This window comes from Bombina bombina, chromosome 2 (assembly GCF_027579735.1).
Source record: "Bombina bombina isolate aBomBom1 chromosome 2, aBomBom1.pri, whole genome shotgun sequence".
Lineage (NCBI taxonomy): Eukaryota > Metazoa > Chordata > Amphibia > Anura > Bombinatoridae > Bombina > Bombina bombina.
The window spans coordinates 354066102-354084702 of NC_069500.1; positions in this window are offsets into that span (position 1 = coordinate 354066102).

Consider the following 18601-nt stretch of genomic DNA (forward strand, 5'->3'; position numbering starts at 1 on the left):
GTGTAAATATTTTGAAAGTAGGCTGGCACACAGGCTTGGAAGGCAGTAGAAAAGTGCAATTCAATGGCACGAGCAAACTGAGGATTAAGATCAACAATCAAAAATGTTTTAATTTTAATTAGTAACTATACTGTGACAACAATTATGATTGGTGTAAATAGTTGGCAAGACAGCCTGGCACAAAAGGCTGGCAGGCAGGAGGTAAATGCAATTCAAGGACACTAGGAGACTGAATACTGACAGTCAAAACAGTGATGATTGACAATTTTTGCAATACTGTTAAAAGAAATATGATTGCTGGCAATAATTGGCTAGGTGGGGCCTGGCACACAGCAGGCTGCAAGGCAGGAGGAAGTGAAATTCAATGGCACGAGCAAACTGAGGATTCTGAACAACTATTACCAAAAATTTTAATTTTTAATTATTAAGATACTGTGACAACAAATATGATTGGTGTAAATTATTTTGAAAGTAGGCCTGGCACACAGGCTTGGAAGGCAGTAGAAAAGTGCAATTCAATGGCACGAGCAAACTGAGGATTAAGATCAACAATCAAGAATTTTTTAATTTTAATTAGTAACTATACTGTGACAACAATTATGATTGGTGTAAATAGTTGGCAAGACGGCCCTGGCACAAAAGGCTGGCAGGGCAGGAGGTAAATGAAATTTGAATGACACTAGGAGACTGAATACTGACAGTCAAAAACAGTGATGATTGACAATTTTTGCAATACTGTTAAAAGAAATATGATTGCTGGCAATAATTGGGCTAGGTGGGGCCTGGCACACAGCAGGCTGCAAGGCAGGAGGAAAGTGAAATTCAATGGCACGAGCAAACTGAGGGATTCAGAACAACTATTACCAAAAATTTTAATTTTTAATTATTAAGAATACTGTGACAATAAATATGATTGGTGTAAATATTTTGAAAATAGGCCTGGCACACAGGCTTGGGAAGGCAGTAGAAAAGTGCAATTCAATGGCACGAGCAAACTGAGTATTAAGATCAACAATCAAGAATTTTTTAATTTTAATTAGTAACTATACTGTGACAACAATTATGATTGGTGTAAATAGTTGGCAAGACGGCCTGGCACAAAAGGCTGGCAGGCAGGAGGTAAATGCAATTCAAGGACACTAGGAGACTGAATACTGACAGTCAAAACAGTGATGATTGACAATTTTTGCAAACTGTTAAAAGAAATATGATTGCTGGCAATAATTGGCTAGGTGGGCCTGGCACACAGCAGGCTGCAAGGCAGGAGGAAAGTGCAATTCAATGGCACGAGCAAACTGAGGATTCAGAACAACTATTACCAAAAATTTTAATTTTTAATTATTAAGAAAACTGTGACAACAAATATGATTGGTGTAAATATTTTGAAAGTAGGCCTGGCACACATGGCTTGGAAGGCAGTAGAAAAGTGCAATTCAATGGCACGAGCAAACTGAGGATTAAGATCAACAATCAAAAATGTTTTTATTTTAATTAGTAACTATACTGTGACAACAATTATGATTGGTGTAAATAGTTGGCAAGACGGCCCTGGCACAAAAGGCTGGCAGGCAGGAGGTAAATGCAATTCAAGGACACTAGGAGACTGAATACTGACAGTCAAAACAGTGATGATTGACAATTTTTGCAATACTATTAAAAGAAATATGATTGCTGGCAATAATTGGCCTAGGTGGGCCCTGGGCACACAGCAGGCTGCAAGGCAGGAGGAAAGTGAAATTCAATGGCACGAGCAAACTGAGGAATTCAGAAGAACTATTACCAAAAATTTTAATTTTTAATTATTAAGAATACTGTGACAACAAATATGATTGGTATAAAACATTTTGAAAGTAGGCCTGGCACACAGGCTTGGAAGGCAGTAGAAAAGTGCAATTCAATGGCACGAGCAAACTGAGGATTAAGATCAAGAATCAGAAATTTTTTAATTTTAATTAGTAACTATACTGTGACAACAATTATGATTGGTTGTAAATAGTTGGCAAGACGGCCTTGCACAAAAGGCTGGCAGACAGGAGGTAAATACAATTCAAGGACACTAGAAAACTGAATACTGACAGTCAAAACAGTGATGATTGACAATTTTTGCAATACTGTTAAAAGAAAATATGATTGCTGGCAATAATTGGCTAGGTGGGCCTGGCACACAGCAGGCTGCAAGGCAGGAGGAAAGTGAAATTCAATCTCACGAGCAAACTGAGGATTCAGAACAACTATTACCAAAAATTTTAATTTTTAATTATTAAGAATACTGTGACAACAAATATGATTGGTGTAAATAATTTGAAAATAGGCCTGGCACACAGGCTTGGAAGGCAGTAGAAAAGTGCAATTCAATGGCACGAGCAAACTGAGGATTAAGATCAACAATCAAATTTTTTTTAATTTTAATTAGTAACTATACTGTGACAACAATTATGATTGGTGTAAATAGTTGGCTAGATGGCCTGGCACAAAAGGCTGGCAGGCAGGAGGTAAATGCAATTCAATGGCACTAGGAGACAGAATATTTGCAGTCCAAAAAATTATGATTTTTATTTTTTTATATACTGTTACAAGAATTATGATTGGTTCCACTATTTGGCTAGTTGGGCATGGAAAACACGCTGGCAGGCAGTAGGAAAGTGCAATTCAATGGCACGAGCAAACTGAGGAATCACAAGCGATCAATTTGGAATTTTAAAGATTAACAATAGTTTTACAAAAACTAGGATTGGTGGCACTAATTGGCTAGTTTGTGCCTGGCACACAGGCTGCCAGGCAGGAGGAAACTGCAATTCAATGGCACTAGTAGACTGAATATTTGAAGTACAAAAAATTATGATTTTTAATTTTTTTGATACTGTTACAAGAATTATGATTGGTGCCACTAATTGGCTAGTTGGGCCTGGCACACAGGCTGGCAGATATGAGTCGTGGATGGTAGGTAGGGCAGCAATTTAACACAGTTATGCTGTGTAAGTGACAAAAACACAGGCCTGATAGAAAATTAAGTTAGATTACACTAGCAAAATATTTTAAAATTTTAGATTTTAATATTAAACCCCTTAATGACCACAGCACTTTTCCATTTTCTGTCCGTTTGGGACCAAGGCTATTTTTACATTTTTGCGGTGTTTGTGTTTAGCTGTAATTTTCCTCTTACTTATTTAACTGTACCCACACTTTCTAAAGATACCATTATTTTCATCATATCTTATAATTTACTATAAAAAAATTATAAAATATGAGGAAAAAAATGGAAAAAAACACACTTTTTCTAACATTGATCCCCAAAATCTGTTACACATCTACAACCACCAAAAAACTCCCATGCTAAATAGTTTCTAAATTTTGTCCAGAGTTTAGAAAGACCCAATTTTTACATGTTCTTTGCTTTTTTTGCAAGTTATAGGGCAATAAATACAAGTAGCACTTTGCTATTTCCAAACCACTTTTTTTCAAAATTAGCGCTAGTTACATTGGGACACTGATATCTTTCAGGAATCCCTGAATATCCCCTGACATGTATATATTTTTTTTTAGAAGACATCCCAAAGTATTGATCTAGGCCCATTTTGGTATATTTCATGCCACCATTTCAACCGCCAAATGCCATCAAATAAAAAAAATCGTTCACTTTTTCACAAATTTTTTCACAAACTTTAGGTTTCTCACTGAAATTATTTACAAACAACTTGTGCAATTATGGCATAAATGGTTGTAAATGCTTCTCTGGGATCCCCTTTGTTCAGAAATAGCAGACATATATGGCTTTGGCGTTGCTTTTTGGTAATTAGAAGGCCGCTAAATGCCACTGTGCACCACACGTGTATTATGCCCAGCAGTGAAGGGGTTAGTTAGGGAGCATGTAGGGAGCTTGTAGGGTTAATTTTAGCTTTAGTGTAGTGCAGTAGACAACCCCAAGTATTGATCTAGGCACATTTGGTATATTTCATGCCACCATTTCACCGCCAAATGCGATCAAATTGAAAAAAACGCTACATTTTTCACAATTTTATGTTTCTCACTGAAATTATTTACTAACAGCTTGTGCAATTATGGCACACATGGTTGTAAATGCTTCTCTAGGATCCCCTTTGTTCAGAAATAGCAGACATATATGACTTTGGCGTTGCTTTTTGGTAATTAGAAAGCCGCTAAATGCTGCTGCGCATCACACGTGTATTATGGGCTAGCAGTGAAGGGGTTAATTAGGTAGCTTATAAGGAGCTTGCAGGGTTAATTTTAGCTTTAGTGTAGAGATCAGCCTCCCACCTGACACATCACACCCCCTGATCCCTCCCAAACAGCTTGTCTTCCCTCCCCCACCCCACAATTGTCCCCCGCCATCTTAAGTACTGGCAGAAAGTCTGCCAGTACTAAAATAAAAGTTTTTTTTGTTTTGTTTAAAAAAAAAAAAAAATTCTGCTGTGTAGGACCCCCCCCACTTAGCCCCAACCTCCCTGATCCACCCCAAACAGCTCTCTACCCCCCTCCTCTGCCTTATTGTGCACCATATTGGGTACTGGCAGCTGTCTGCCAGTACCCAGTTTGAAATCAAAATGTTTATTTTAATATTTTCTGTAGTGTAGCTTACCCCCCTTAACACCCAACACCCCACCCTCTCCCAGATCATTAATATTTTTTATTCCCACCCTCTCTCCCACAGATTCCCACCTTGTGCCTCTTCCACTTCAGTTCTAAGTTTTGGCAGTTTGACACGTGCACGCGCGCACACGCTCCCGTGCATGTGCGCTCCCATGCACGCGCGCGCGCACGCGATCCCCGCCCCCCTCCTCTTACTGATAGCCGCCCCACTAGCCTCCCTGGACACGCTCCCACCCACCAACGATCATAGCCGATGCAGAGAGGGCCACAGAGTGGCTCTCTCTGCATCGGAACTGCTTAAAAAAAGTTATTGCAGGATGCCTCTATATCGAGGCATCACTGCAATAACATGAAAGCAGCTGGAAGTGATCAGGATCGCTTCCACTGCTTTCAAAGACCAACGACGTGCAGGGTACGTCCTTGGTCGTTAAGGACATTTTTTTGGAGGACGTACCCTGCACGTCGTTGGTCATTAAGGGGTTAAAATTATGTTAAGAAGTGCAATGCACATATGAGTGGTCGCACTGGCTGGCTGCTACGTAGGGCAGCAATTAACAACAGTATGCTGTGTAAGTCAGATAGACAGTTAGACACAGGGCCTGATAGAAAATAAAATTAGATTACACTAGCATAATGATTTAAAGACTTTTTTTTGGGAATTTAAGAAAAAGGTTAAGCACATAAATATGAGTCGTGGCTGATAGCCTTGGAAGGGCAGCTATTAAAAACAGTAGGCTCTGTAAGTCAGATACACACACGGCCTGATAGAAAATACTATTAGATTACACTAGAAAAATGATTTAAATTATTTTTTTTGGGGGGGGGAATTAAAAAAAGGTTAAACACATATGAGTCGTGGCTCATAGACTAGGGAGGGCAGCAAGTAAACACAGTAGGCTCTGTATGTCAGCAAAACACACAGGCCTGATAGAAAATTATATTAGATTACACTATCAAACAAATTTAAACTTTTTTTTTTTATATTAAATTAAGGTGAAGAAGATATGAGTGCTGGGTGGCTGCCTGGCACAGACCAATTAACCAAAAGACTGAAAAAAAATGAGGTATATTAATGCTGAGTGAGCCTGACAGACACAGGCCTGATAGTAAAATGTAATTAGATTACACTAGAAAAATTATTTAATAAAAAAATTTAAATTTAAAATAATGTTATAAACGGATATTAAACACTGGTGGCTGGCACAGAGCAATGAACCAGAGTATATGCTGTGTGACTCAGGCCTGATAGAAAATGAAAAAAAATTACACTAGCAAAATAATTAAAATTTTTGGTTAGTTAAATTTAAACTAATGTTGTTAGGGAGATATCAGTGGTGGCAGTAATCACAGCATATGCTGTGAGCCTTAAACACACAGGCTGAAAGCCAGGCAAATGCTAATAAAAAAAATATGGAAAAAAAACGGCACAAAATATAGCCCTAAAAAGGGCTTTTTGGGGTGCTGTGCTTGCAGCAGAGATGAGTGGAGTCCTTCTGGACTGTAGTGGACACTAAATACACTAGCCTAGCTATGTTTTTCCTATTAATGTCAGGAGCAAAAACACAACACGTCCTCTCATTAAGAAAGCAAGGTCGTTATGAGTCTAAAATGGCGGATTCCGAGTAGCTGGGAGGGTCTGTGAGGGAGTGTCTGATGTTGATTGGCTCTAATGTGTCAGACGGCTGTGACATACAGGGTCAAAGTTTCCTCAATGATGACACATAGGGGCGGATTGAACATCGCCATGTGTTCGCCCACAAACGCGAACTGCGAACAAGCTTTGTTCGCTGTGAACCGTTCGCGGAGCGAACAGTTCGGGACATCACTATTTATTAGTCGTATATGTGATCTTTTACACTTACAGCAAATGAGAACTGCGGTTAAAGGCAAGAAAACCGAGATCTACACATAACAGCCATTTCTTGCATTTCTGTAATGTTAAGTTACCATACTATCATTTTTTAAAATGTGATTTGTCTCAGCAATCACTCTAGCGAGAAAAGAGACAGTCCTAGCATTCGGCTAAATAGGCTGTCTAAGGCCTAGATTAAGGAATGTTTTACTCAATTTCTTTAAATATTTATTGGCTGCATATGTTGGTTATGCAATTTTACTGTATTTAGGGGCCATTTAATGGTTCTAAACATTTTTTACATTAATGTGTTTCCAATGACTTGTTATACCAGCTGAAGAGTATAAAATGTATAAGAAAATGCTCCTTTAGGTTTATTTTTGTATTTAAAAATAACTGTTTTTGTTCTTTGAAACCACATCCCATTAAAATTGGTTGAGCTTGCAGGGAAATAAGATCTCTTTATTTTATTGCTTTCTGTACACATACATGCTTATTTTTTATTTTCTCTGTCTGTAAACCAAAGTCCAATACTTAGGGCCTGATATTTAAAACCTCGCCGGTAATGGAGAGAAATTAGACAAAATCTTTGGGATTTTATTTAGACCTTGTATTGTAATGTAGTAGTCTCTGTTTCACATAAAGAACACTACATAGCAACATAAACAATTCTCAAGATAAAATTTGAGTTTCTAAAAACTTCTTAAGGGTTTCGCTGTACCAGTTTTGAATATCAGGCCCTTAGAGAAAAAAGTCTTCTGCTGGCTATGTTTACATAGCCTATACTTTAAAATAGATACTTTTCAGGAAACCACTGGCAAAATCAGATATTTCAAAGACTCAAATAAAGTAAAAGGAAATATTTGTAAATTATTTAATACACTCCAGCAGGTAAAATGGATCACTGGAAAACAAATTAAATGGGTTGGGATAAAGATTCAGGGTATATGGTGCCCTTAAGTTGCAGAAAGATGGTGGTCCATGGTCCAATCCAGGCTTCATTTTGCAGATGACATTATGGGCTCCATTTACCAAGCAGTGATAGCTTCTTCGGAGCCCTGGTGTAGCAGTGGTCTTAAGACCTGCTGCTGCTTAACCTGTGTGCCGCCTAAAAGGTGGTGGATTGAAATCATCCCGATACGATCAGTATGATTGACAGCCCTGGTAGGAAGCAGGGGGTCGGCATTGCACAAGCTTGTGCAATGTTAAAGTGATGGTAAAGTCAGCGTATCAACTATGCGGAATTCGATGAATCTGTCAAATTTAATAGTACTTTCATTCATCAGTGTATATGTAATGTGCATTATTATGAGTGAATACCTTAACAAATGTTGAATTTTTTTGCACCGTTCCTCTGTCCGGCTTTTTTCTGTCATTTTTTTTTTTAAAGGCAAGGTTTAACTTCTACCGATTACAATGCAGGCGAGCCGACGCCTTTGGAACACCACAACACGCCCCTTAATCACAGAGCGCATGCTATCAACATTTACTGCATCGCTGTTTTCTAATTAGCATAAAGTGACGAGCATGCGCTAGATTCAACGGAGTCTTACAGGCACAATGTATCCTATCTTCGAAATAAGATTGCAGCAGCTGAAAATCTTATTCCGAAAATAGAATACTTTGGGGCCTATCTATCAAGCTCCGAATGAAGCTTGATGCCCTGTGTTTCTGGCGAGCCTGCAGGCTCGCCAGAAACAGCAGTTATGAAGCAGTGGTCTAAAGACCAGCTGCTCCATAAACCTGTCCGCCTGCTCTGAGCAGGGCGGACAGACATCGCCGCAATTCAACCCGATCGAGTACAATCGGGTTGATTGACAACCCCCCCTGCTGGCGGCCGCGAGTCTGCAGGGGGCGGCGTTGCATGCTGAATACAGAGAGCGTATTGCTCTCCCGCATTCAGCGAGGTCTGGCGGACCTGATCTGCACTGTCGGATCAGGTCCGCCCAGACCTTGTTAAATAGAGGCCCAAGTGTCTGAATCAAGCGCATTGTGCGTCACTTTATACTAATTAGAAAGAAAAAAAAAATGAGAGAAACGGCGCAAAATGTTTTGACATTTGTTAAAGGGACATAAAGCCCAAACATTTTCTTTCATGATTCAGATACAACATACAATTTTAAACAACTTCCAATTTATTTCTGTTATCAAATTATCTTTGTTTCTTTTACAAAGATATGACAAGTCCACGGATTTCATCCTTACTTGTGGAATATTAACCTCCTGCTAACAGGAAGTGGCAAAGAGCACCACAGCAGAGCTGTATATATAGCCCCTCGACCTTCCCCTCCACCCTCAGTCATTCTCTTTGCATGTGTTATACTAGGAAGACATGGTAAAGTGAGGTGTTAGTTTTAGTTTCTTCAATCAAGAAGTTTTTTATTTTGAAGGGTACCGGTGTGTACTATTTTCCTCAGGGGGATATGGAAGAAGATTTCTGCCCTGAGGTTTGATGATCTTAGTATTTGTAACTAAGATCCACGCTGGTTCCCTCAAGACTTCTGAAGGTAACCATGAGACATCTTCAGTGTGGAGACCGGTTTCATGCTACAAGCAGCATTAAGGTATGTGCAGCCTTTTTTTCTGAGGATACTTGGTGTATCAGAACTGGCTGGCATTATTTCCCTGTATGGGAATGGGTTAAGCAGTTAAACCTTTTTTAATAAGAGGGGTGTTACTGGAGTCCCTATTTTATATTTATCATTAGTTGATATTTGGGCATTATGTGACATGGGAGACAATATAAAAAACGATGATTTATGTTTTTTATTTTTGGCACTTAAAACTTATTGGTTTTATGCTTGAGGGTTGTAATGTGTGTGTATTTTTACTTTAGTGCAAAACTGCATTTCCATGTGGTGTTGTTTGGGCCTACTCTGACTTTTGACCTTAAGGGGCGGAGCCTATTTTGGTGCAATTTCTTCAGGCTTAGCAGCAGCAAAACAATAACTCGGTGGCTCCTGGACTGTGTAGCTGGTCTGAAGGTTTGGAAACTTGATTCGAAGTACCCTGGGGGCAGGTAGGCGCCACAGCAGAGCTGTGGCGAGGTGCAGAGTGTATTTTTATCTATCTTTTGACTACATGTTGATATAAGTACTTCTAAAGCCTTATTTCTGCCCTTGCTTCTGGGTGCAGAAATTTTTGGATTAACCAACGATAACAGAATTTATAGCTTACCTGATAAATTACTTTCTCCAACGGTGTGTCCGGTCCACGGCGTCATCCTTACTTGTGGGAATATCTCTTCCCCAACAGGAAATGGCAAAGAGTCCCCAGCAAAGCTGGCCATATAGTCCCTCCTAGGCTCCACCCCACCCCAGTCATTCGACCGACGGACAGGAGGAAAAATATTGGAGAAACCATATGGTACCGTGGTGACTGTAGTTAGAGAAAATAATTCATCAGACCTGATTAAAAAACCAGGGCGGGCCGTGGACCGGACTACACCCGTTGGAGAAAGTAATTTATCAGGTAAGCATAAATTCTGTTTTCTCCAACATTGGTGTGTCCGGTCCACGGCGTCATCCTTACTTGTGGGAACCAATACCAAAGCTTTAGGACACGGGATGAAGGGAGGGAGCAAATCAGGTTACCTAAACGGAAGGCACTCACGGCTTGCAAAACCTTTCTCCCAAAAAATAGCCTCCGAAGAAGCAAAAGTATCAAATTTGTAAAATTTGGCAAAAGTGTGCAGTGAAGACCAAGTCGCTGCCTTACATATCTGATCAACAGAAGCCTCGTTCTTGAAGGCCCATGTGGAAGCCACAGCCCTAGTGGAGTGAGCTGTGATTTTTTCAGGAGGCTGCCGTCCGGCAGTCTCGTAAGCCAATCGGATGATGCTTTTAAGCCAAAAGGAAAGAGAAGTAGAAGTCGCTTTTTTGACCTCTCCTTTTAGAGCACGGACTACGTCCAAATTGTGTAACAAACGTTCCTTCTTTGTAACTGGATTCGGACACAAAGAAGGTACAACTATCTCCTGGTTAATATTTTTGTAAGAAACAACCTTAGGAAGAAAACCAGGCTTAGTACGCAAAACCACCTTATCTGCATGGAACACCAGATAGGGTGGAGCACACTGCAGAGCAGATAACTCTGAAATTCTTCTAGCAGAAGAAATAGCAACCAAAAACAAAACTTTCCAAGATAACAACTTAATATCTATGGAATGTAGAGGTTCAAACGGAACCCCTTGAAGAACTGAAAGAACTAAATTTAAACTCCAGGGAGGAGTCAAAGGTCTGTAAACAGGCTTGATCCTAACCAGAGCCTGAACAAATGCTTGACATCTGGCATAGCTGCCAGTCGTTTGTGTAGTAAGACAGATAAAGCAGAAATCTGTCCCTTTAGAGAACTCGCAGATAATCCTTTATCCAAACCTTCTTGCAGAAAGGAAAGAATCTTAGGAATTTTTTATCTTATTCCAAGGTAATCCCTTGGATTCACACCAGCAGATATATCTTTTCCATATCTTATGGTAAATCTTTCTAGTTAACCCGGTTTTCTGGCCTGAACCAGAGTATCAATCACAGAATCTGAAAACCCACGCTTTGATAGAATCAAGCGTTCAATCTCCAAGCCGTCAGCTGGAGGGAGACCAGATTTGGATGTTCGAATGGACCCTGAACAAGAAGGTCCTGTCTCAAAGGTAGCTTCCATGGTGGAACCGATGACATATTCACCAGGTCCTGCATACCAAGTCCTGCGTGGCCACGCAGGGGCTATCAAGATCACTGAGGCCCTCTCCTGTTTGATCCTGGCTACCAGCCTGGGAATGAGAGGAAACGGTGGAAACACATAAGCTAGGTTGAAGGTCCAAGGCGCTACTAGTGCATCCACTAGAGTCGCCTTGGATCCCTTGGATCTGGACCCGTAGCAAGGAACCTTGAAGTTCTGACGAGACACCATCAGATCCATGTCTGGAATGCCCCATAATTGAGTCAATTGGGCAAAAAATCTCCGGTGGAGGTCCCACTCCCCCGGATGGAATGTCTGACGACTCAGATAATCCGCTTCCCAGTTTTCCACACCTGGGATGTGGATCGCAGATAGATGCAGGAGTGATTCTCCGCCCATGTATTATTTGGTTACTTCTTTCATCGCCAGAGAACTCCTTGTTCCCCCCCTGATGATTGATATACGCAACAGTCGTCATGTTGTCTGATTGGAATCTTATGAATCTGGCCTTTGCAAGCTGAGGCCAAGCCCTGAGAGCATTGAATATCGCTCTTAGTTCCAGAATGTTTTATCGGGAGAAGAGACTCTTCCCGAGACCATAGTCCCTGAGCTTTCAGGGATTCCCAGACCGCACCCCAGCCCACTAGACTGGCGTCGGTCATGACAATGACCCACTCTGGTCTGCGGAAGCTCATTCCCTGGGATAGGTGGTCCAGGGATATCCACCAACGGAGTGAATCTCTGGTCTTCTGATCTACTTGAATCACTGGAGAGCAAGTTTGTATAGTCCCCATTCCACTGTTTCAGCATGCACAGTTGTAATGGTCTTAGATGAATTCGCGCAAAAGGAACTATGTCCATTGCCGCAACCATCAACCCTACTACCTCCATGCACTGAGCTATGGAAGGACGTGGAACAGAATGAAGAACTTGACAAGCGCTTAGAAGATTTGACTTTCTGACATCTGTCAGAAAGATCTTCATTTCTAAGGAATCTATTATTGTTCCCAAGAAGGGAACTCTGGTTGACGGAGACAGAGAACTTTTTTCTATGTTCACCTTCCATCCGTGAGATCTGAGAAAGGCCAGAACGATGTCTGTATGAGCCTTTGATTTTGAAAGGGACGACGCTTGTATTAGAATGTCGTCCAAGTATGGTACTACTGCAATGCCCCTCGGTCTTAGAACCGCTAGAAGGGACCCGAGTACCTTTGTGAAAATCCTTGGAGCAGTGGCTAATCCGAATGGGAGGGCCATAAAACTGGTAATGTTTGTCCAGAAAGGCGAAACCTTAGGAACTGATGATGTTCTTTGTGGATAGGAATATGTAGGTACGCATCCTTTAGATCCACGGTAGTCATAAATTGACCTTCCTGGATAGTGGGTAGAATCGTTCGAATGCTTTCCATTTTGAACGATGGTACCCTGAGAAATTTGTTTAGGATATTTAAATCCAGAATTGGTTCTGAAGGTTCCCTCTTTTTTGGGAACTACGAACAGATTTGAGTAAAATCCCATTCCTTGTTCCGTCATTGGAACTGGGTGTATCACTCCCATCTTTAACAGGTCTTCTACACAATGTAAGAACGCCTGTCTCTTTATTTGGTTTGAGGATAAGTAAGACATGTGGAACCTTCCCCTTGGGGGTAGTTCCTTGAATTCCAGAAGATAACCCTGAGAAACTATTTCTAGCGTTCAGGGATCCTGAACATCTCTTTGCCCAAGCCTGAGCAAAGAGAGAGAGTCTGCCACCCACTAGATCCGGTCCCGGATCGGGGGCTACTCCTTCATGCTGTTTTGTTAGCAGCGGCAGGCTTCTTGGCCTGCTTACACCCTTGTTCCAGCCTTGCATCGGTTTCCAGGCTGGTTTTGGTCTGTGAGGTATTACCCTCTTGCTTAGAGGATGCAGAATTAGAGCCCGGTCCCGTTCCTGAAATTACGAAAGGAACGAAAATTAGACTTATTCTTGGCCTTCGAAAGGCCTATCTTGTGGGAGGGGAGTGACCCTTTCCCCCAGTGTCAATGTCTGAGATAATCTCTTTCAATTCTGGTCCAAAGAGAGTTTTACCCTTGAAGGGGATGATAAGCAATTTTGTCGTTGGATGATACTTTAGCGCAAAGCGCTCTGCGCGCCCACAATTGCAAACCCTGAATTTTTCGCCGCTAATCTAGCTAATTGCAAAGCAGCATCTAAAATAAAAGAGTTAGCCAACTTAAGTGCGTGAACTCTGTCCATAACCTCCTCATATGGAGTCTCTCTACTGAGCGACTTTTCTAGTTCCTCGAACCAGAACCACGCTGCTGTAGTGACAGGAACAATGCACGAAATGGGTTGTAGAAGGTAACCTTGCTGTACAAAAATCTTTTTAAGCAAACCTTCCAATTTTTTATCCATAGGATCTGTGAAAGCACAACTATCCTCGATAGGAATAGTAGTGCGCTTGTTTAGAGTAGAAACTGCCCCCTCGACCTTAGGGACTGTTATGCCATAAATCCTTTCTTGGGGTCGACCATAGGAAATAATTCTTAAATATAGGAGGGGGAACAAAAGGTATGCCGGCTTCTCCCACTCCTTATTCACTATGTCCGCCACCAGCTTGGGTATAGGAAAAGCGTCGGGGTGCACCGGAACCTCTAGGAACTTGTCCATCTTGCATAATTTTTCTGGAATGACCAAGTTGTCACAATCATCCAGAGTAGATAACACCTCCTTAAGCAGTGCACGGAGATGTTCTAATTTAAATTTAAATGTCACAACATCAGGTTCAGCCTGTTGAGAAATTTTTCCTGAATCTGAAATTCCCCCATCTGACAAAACCTCCCTCATGGCCCCTTCAGATTGGTGTGAGGGTATGACAGAACAATTATCATCAGCGCCCTCCTGCTCTTCAGTGTTTAAAACAGAGCAATCACGCTTTCTCTGATATGCAGGCATTTTGGATAAAATATTTGCTATGGAGTTATCCATTACAGCCGTCAATTATTGCATGGTAATAAGCATTGGCGCGCTAGAAGTACTAGGGGCCTCCTGCGTGGGCAAAACTGGCGTAGACACAGAAGGAGATGATGTAGAACCATGTCTACTCCCTTCATCTGAGGAATCATCTTGGGCAATTTCATTATCTGTGGCAGTACTGTCCTTACTTTGTTTGGACGCTATGGCACAATTTATCACACAATTTTGAAGGGGGAGACACATTGGCTTTCATACATATAGAACATAGCTTATCTGAAGGCACAGACATGTTAAACAGGCTTAAACTTGTCAGTAAAACACAAAAAACCGTTTTAAAACAAAACCGTTACGGTCCTCTTTAAATTTTAAAACAGAGCACACTTTATTACTGAATATGTGGAAAATATATGAAGGAATTGTTCAAAATTTACCAAAATTTCACCAGGTGTCTTAAAGCATTAAAAGTATTGCACACCCAATTTTCAGAGCTTTAACCCTTAAAATAACGAAACCGGAGCCGGTTACAGTTTTAACCCCTATACAGTCCCAGCTACAGCCTTTGCTGCGACTTTAACCAAGCCCAGAGGGGGAATACGATACCAAATGACGCCATCTAAGAACTTTTCCAACTACTTTCAGGTCCTCACACATGCATCTGCATGTCTTGCTCTCAAAAACAACTGCGCAGTAATGGCGCGAAAATGAGGCCCAGCCTACAACTGGGAAGCCCTTCCTGACTGAAAAGGTGTCTGTAACATAGTGCCTGACGTTAAAAAAACATTCCCCAAGTTTATAAGTGTGAATTATCAGCATAAACATGTATAAAAAACTACATTGGTTCCAATACCTTCAAGTAAACTCCGCAATCCACAATTATATTAAAGATAGACAAGCTAAAATAACCACACCCCTAGAAAGCCTACTTCAATCTACACATAGACAGAAAGGAGCCATCACAAGCTCTATCTACAAATACAAGCATCTCACAACTTTTCAAAATCTAACTTGATTCTCAACTGGGAAAGAGATTTAGATATCAATGAAGATAAGCAATGGTGGGAGGGATACGTTTAATTCAGCATGTAAGGGACTTCTGAGTGCTGACCTGAGAGAAAACACTATCAAGACAATAATCAGGTTGGTACCTCACCCCAGTAAAAAACAGCTCATATGTACACCCAATCATAATAGGTCCTGTTATAGAGGATGCGGGGAGGTAGGGCTCATACTACCACATGTGGTGGGGACTGTAGGGAGGTGAGAGACATTTGGACTAAAACATCCAATCTACTAAGCTCAATTTTAGAGGAGGATATTCAGTTAACATCATCACAAGCACCTCCTACACATTCCTTTTCCCCCAGTTTAATAAAACAGATAAACACATTTATTTAGAATCATTTGTACGGTAACAAGATCTTGTATAGCAAAACACTGAGAAGACCTCAGCACCCCCCTTGGGATGAGATTCTCAACAAGATCTCTTTAACACAGCGAATGTATGAATCCGCCTCACATATATTAGATACACAAACACAATACGAAAAAGACCTGGTTTTACTGGACATTGAACAGACATAAAATAAGATAGAACAAGACAGATTTCTCCCATACAGAGGACGGAGGAACAAATACATGACCTGGGAGAGAGAGAGTCAAATAAAGAGTCACTCGGTAACTTAACTTAATTTTATTTCTATTTTTATTTTAGTTATTATTATTTTTCATTTTTATTTTTAATTTAATGTTTAATTGTGTTACTGTTTTTTCTCTAAGCTGTTATTAAGAAAACTATAGAACCCTCAAAGGATACAGCTTAAGTTCAGTTAATAGTTGAAATTTAATTGTTGAAAAATTTATACTGTTAATCTTTACCTGAGATATAAGAATGGGACTACTCACAGGTTAATATATTCCGGAACATTTTTATTAGAAAAGTGATACAGATAAAAATTACACCTAAAGAACCTCTAAGAAGCAATAAACAAAAGATTTCTTGATGAGAAACAGACAAGACATTGGACACTTTTATGAGAGAAGAACCTAATTTCACTCCATGTACTGTAACTCCACAGGTTTACCTCATCTCTTGTATATGTTCAATTAGTTATAGAATGACTGTTTCATAATAAGTAATGACCTGTATATGATCTGTGAAATCCGGGTGATAATAAAAAAGATTTAACATAAACATGTATAAAATGTCCAAATAAAGCAATCGATTTAGCCCATAAAAGTGGTCTACCAGTTTTATAGCCCATATTAAGCCCTTTATTCTGTTTGAGACTAAGAAAATGGCTTACCGGTCCCCATGAGGGGAAATGACAGCCTTCCAGGCATTACACAGTCCTTGTTAGAAATAATGGCTAGTCATACCTTAATGCAGAAATATCTGCTAACTGGTTTCCCCAACTGAAGTTACTTCATCTCAACAGTCCCTATGTGGAAAACAGCAATCGATTTTAGTTACTGTCTGCTAAAATCATCTTCCTCTCACAAACAGAAATCTTCATCCTTTTCTGTTTCAGAGTAAATAGTACATACCAGCACTATTTTTTAAAATAACAAACTCTTGATAGTAGAATAAAAAACTACAACTAAACACCACATACTCATTAACCATCTCCGTGGAGATGTTGCCTGTGCAACGGCAAAGAGAATGACTGGGGTGGGCAGAGCCTTAGGAGGGACTATATGGCCAGCTTTGCTGGACTCTTTGCCATTTCCTGGTTGGGGAAGAGATATTCCCACAAGTAAGGATGACGCCGTGGACCGGACACACCAATGTTGAGAAATTATGTTAAATCTGGGAATAATTTAACGTTTTTTGTGCATTTTGGAAAAATTGTTCACTTTTTCTTTTCTTAAAGGCACTGTACACGTTTTTTCTAATGTTTATTTATGCTATAAATAAGTGTTTATACGACTTTTTGTGGTATTACTAGTCTGTTCAACATGTCTGACATTGAGGTTTCTCATTGTTCTATGTGTTAGAAGCTATTGTGCAACCCTCTCTAACATTGTGTAACTTTTGTACTGAAAGGGCTTTACAATGTAAAAAGCATATTTTAAATAAAGGTGTCTTAGGGATGATTCTCAGTCTGAAGAGAATCAGGATATGCCTTCCAATTCTCCCAAGTGTCTACAACCTGTTATGCCCACACAAGCTACACCTAGTACTTCTAGTGCGTCTAATTCCTTTACTCTGCAGGAGATGGCTGCAGTTATGGTCAACTACCCTTACAGAGGCATTGTCCTAAATTACCAGTGGTTGCAGGTTTAAATGCGAGTTAGGTCAAGTATTAATGTAAATACTGAATCCTCTGATGCTTTATTAGCTATTTCTGATGTTCCATCCACAGTGCTCAGAGTTGGGGATCAGGGAATTACTGTCTGTGGGGTGAAAATTTCTGGTTCAGTGAATGTTTTGCCTCAGACAGATTCGGATGCTATGTCATTGTAAATTTAAGCTTGAACACCTCCGCCTGTTGCTTAGGGAGGTTTATAGTGACTCTGGATGATTGTGACGGTCCCTAAGGTAGAAGGGCGCTATATCTTCCCTAGCTAAGCGTACTACTATAACCATTGAGGGATAGTTGTGCTTTCAAGGATCCTATGGATAAGAAATTAGAGGGGTCTACTAAAGAAATTATTTGTTTATCAGGGATTTCTTTTACAACCTACGGCTTGCATTGTTCCAGTAACTACTGCAGCAGCTTTTTGGTTTGAGGCTCTAGAAGAGTCTCTTAAGGTTGATACTCCATTAGATGACATTCTAGATAGAATTAAGGCTCTTAAGCTAGCTAATTCTTTTATTACTGATGCCGCTTTTCAAATTGCTAAATTAGTTGGCAAAAAAATGCAGGATGTTGCTATTTTAGCGACGTAGAGCATTGTGGTTTCAAATCTTGGTCTGCTTATGTGTCATCAAAAACATAAGCTTTTACCTATTCCCTTTAAAGGTAAGAACCCTTTTTTGGGGCCAGAAATTGAAGGAGATCATTTCTGATATTACAGGAGGGTAAGGGCCATTCCCTACCTCAGGATAGGTCGGTTTAAAATGAGGGGTATACGAATAATTTTCGTTTCTTTCAGAACTTTAAAGGAGGACCCCCCGCTTCTTCTTCTTCCACAAAAGCAGCATGAAGGGGTGGCCCCCGATCCGGGACCGGATCTAGTAGGGGGCAGACTTTCTTTCTTTGCTCAGGCTTGGGCAAGAGATTGTTCAGGATTCCTGGGCACTAGAAATAGTTGACCCACAGTTATCAATTGGAATTCAAGGATTTTCTCCCAAGAGGGAGATTTCATCTTTCAAAATTATCTGCAAAAACCAGATAAAGAGAGAGGCGTTCTTACGCTGTGTAAAAGACCTTTTTTACTATGGGAGTAATCTGTCCTTTTCAAAATTGGAACAGGGACAGGGGGTTTTACTCAAACCTATTTGTGGTCCCCAAGAAAAGAGTGGAATGTTCAGACCCATTTTGGACCTCAAGTGTCTAAACAAATTTCTA